Here is a 3609-nt window from a genome sequence, read left to right on the forward strand (position 1 = left end):
TCAATTTTCAATCTTCGTTCACTGTTTGCAGTCGAAAACTGATCGGTGGAGATGATAGTTTCGCTTGCGATTCTTCCGAATCTGTTTTGCACGGCGATAGCCCAGTATTTTTATACTGGAAACTGCCATACACGTATCCGCACAACGGGCAGATCATTCGAACTTTCTTCGCACGCTTCATCATCAGCGGCACGAAGCATAGCGGCCAGCACCTATCATAAATCATGCGATTTTTAACAAATAAACATACACCGAAGAACGTTTTCATGTAAAACGAGTACAAGAACGTCGCAACTTTTCACTCGGTTCGAAAAGTTTCAGAGGCAGACTGGAACATTTATAAAACACGCGAGATCAATGTTTTTATATATTCCATAAAATAACAATTTTAAGGGACTTCGAGATACACAGATTTTCATTCATTTTCGATACAATAAATTCCTTTTAAACTAACTGGGTTTTGAAAAGTGAAGCTGTTGAAGCGAATAAACATGTTCTGTATTAACTGCTAGAAAAGAGAGCCAAATAAAAGCTTGTTTTAATATTATAAATGAATTAAAATTAATATATTGGCATTCTGAAATTGTTTTAATACGTAGAAGATTTTTAAGGTGTTTTGGGGTGATTCCTGAGATTATTTAACGTTAAAACACGGCAAGGGGTTAAGGAAGCCACGGAGAACATTTCCGTAAAGGAACAAGTTATTTGAAATCACTGGACTGCGGATCTTTATGCATTTATGGCTTCTGAAAATTTTCAAAAAATTGTAGAATATAAAATTCGATAGAATTTAGTACAATTTTTATTTAGTTCAGATGTACACGAAAACTGCTACCATTGAAAATAAGAGTTTATTTTATTCCACTGTCTCTTAAAATTCGTCTACAAAAATTGCAAATTCCAAAACCCTTTTCAGGGAAATATTGCGTTGGAAAAAAGTAATTTCGGTATTTTAAGGTGAAATGGAGCCCAATTTTTTTATTCAAACAATGAACTTTAATGAATAAGATATTTTCCCTTTTGTTCGACGATTTTTTCGCAAGAAAAAATAAATTAGAAAATATTTTATTGATTAAAGTTCATCGCTTGAATAAAGAAATTCGGTTTTATATCTCACCTGAAAATACTGAAATTACTTCCTTGCCAACCCAATACATTTTTGGGACGCCCTGTATACAGTTTTGTCGTAAATGCATAAAATCCGCAGTCTATGATATAGACTCTATACGTAAAATTCAAGATCATCTTCGTTTGTCGATAAAAAAACAATCAAACCAATTATTACATTGTGCAGCTAATAGTTGACAAGTAAATTTGTACATAGACTTTTGAGCTTACCCTAAGAGGCACAACGCTCCGATATGCGAAGTCGTCAGTTTATCTCCGCGAGCGTGAATCGTGGGCACTGCTTCCTTTTTACATTTCGGGCAGACTTTCTTCTCATTGTGCGACTTCCACGTGTCCACTATTATCCATTACGAACAATTTAAAGCTTTATCGTAAAATTTCTGGACACATAGAAACGCACCTCGTGTAGCGTAGACTTTCCTCGCTTCGTTTGTTCTGATACTACTGTCTTCTGTAGCAGAGTTCTTCGAGGTTACTCGTTTCGAAGGTTTCCTCAACTCCTTCTCTTCGCCCTAACATTTGTCAAATTTCATTATTACTATTACTACCATTCGGGTACCGTAGATTTTATTCTAGCGATCATTTTGTAGGCAATAAACATTTACATCAATTGGTAGGAAAAAAGTGGATTGTAATGGTTAGACTGCGGATCTTTATTAATTTCTAGTTTATAAAAATTTTCGAAAAATGCTGGAGTATCAAATTCGGCAGAGTTTAGTACGATTTTTATTTATTTAGGACCTACAGATGTTATTACAAATATGTATAACACATTTCTGTAGATTTTCATCAAGCTTTTCTAAGTACATTGGGTTTGAACGAAAGTTCGTAGCGTTAGTAAATTAAAATCAAAAGCTAAAATTCAGATATTTATTCATAGATTTATTAAATAAAATATTATCCATTCTGTTCTGTTACTTTTTGCCATTTCGAAGGTAACTTCTCGTGTTATTGAATAAACATATGAATAAATACCTGAATTTTTATCTTCGATTCTTTCTTTCTAACCATAGACATATGTTTCTAACCCAATATTTTTGAAAAATTTTCGACTTTTATACAAAAAAGGTAAATATCTATGTAGCTACTGTATCTTGCAATTAATGCAATTTTTGTTACGCATAACAATTCCCATCGTATTACATTAAAATATGCCGCCAATGCAAAAAATTAATTGAATAATCGATAGATTGCAGATTTTTATGCAAGTTCCTCTACATTGACGAATTATATGTACCTACACTGCTTCCCCTAAGATTTCAAAGACCTTGAAATACGTTGTCAAGTTCATCGTTCTGAACAACATTTCTCTTTAAAGCTTTCGTCAGTCGGTTTTAGTTTGCAAGTCCGATTTCGATGATCTTGAATGTTTTTTGCAATTATCTCGCAAACTAAAGCTGATCGACAAAAACTTCAAAGAGGAAATGTTGTTAACACTTCACCTACCGGAAGCCTATTAATAGGACTGTCAATAATTGTTCTGTACCGAAAGAAAGCATAGAAATTTTCTTCTTCATTGCAATCTTAAATGAAACTATTAGATGACGTTATTGAGGGTGACTTGTTAGTTCAGAATGAAAATTACTGTTGCTATTCAAGTACAATAGATTTTTTAAAATTATGCAAAAATCACCGGTCGGTAATGTGTTAAGAATGACCTTGATAACATATATGAATGTAATTGAGATCTGTGGGGAGGACCCTAGTCGACAAGTTCACCGAAATATTGAAATACAGTGAACCACGAAAGTATTTGAACGCACTTTAAAAACAGTATAAACTTTTTTATAATTGTACCAAACGACCTGATGTTTTTGTAAACAATTAGAAGCATTGGTTTACTAAATGATCTGCAAAAAAGATTTTCCAAAAATTACAATTTACAAGGTTGCAAAAATAAAAAAAGCATTTTTTAAAACCTTTCTATTTCGGCCCTTCATGAAAATTTAAAAGTTATGTTTTGTAGATCTATATTAGTTATACACACGCTGAAAATTTCATCAAAAATTTAAATAAAGGTGTCAAATGTGGTGAAAATCATAGTTTTCCGCGACTTTTGGTCAATTTCTGCTTACAATCCACAGATTCTTACATCTTTCGATGCGTGTCGTTTTTTTCTGCGTCAAACGATTCCGATGAAATTTTCAGCATGTGTATAACAAAGATACATCTACAAAACGCATATTTCAAATTTTCATTACGGGCTCTAATAAAGAAGTTACAAATCTTTTACTTTCTCATGTAATTCTTAGCAATTGCAATTTCTCCAAAATCTTTTTTCATGTTATTCGGTAAATCAATTCTTCTAATTACTCGAAAAAGGTCACTTCGTTTGGTCCCATCGTAAAGAAGTGAGTTGAAATACTGTCGTGGTTCACAGCGAAAGTGAAATTCGTTGACAGAATGATTTCTTACAGTAAGAGTAACGTTTAGGAACGTCCTGGATATTTGTTAATGTGCACGTTTCCTTGTATTTTGCAG

At 32.9% G+C, this 3609-nt stretch overlaps 1 protein-coding gene across 2 annotated transcripts in view; it reads left to right on the top strand.

The window, feature by feature from the left end:
* LOC143214010 (CCR4-NOT transcription complex subunit 6-like) overlaps nt 1–3609 on the top strand; it is a 591839-nt gene that overhangs the window by 501240 nt on the left and 86990 nt on the right. The window lies entirely within an intron of this gene.

This window comes from Lasioglossum baleicum, chromosome 12 (genome assembly GCF_051020765.1).
Source record: "Lasioglossum baleicum chromosome 12, iyLasBale1, whole genome shotgun sequence".
NCBI lineage: Eukaryota > Metazoa > Arthropoda > Insecta > Hymenoptera > Halictidae > Lasioglossum > Lasioglossum baleicum.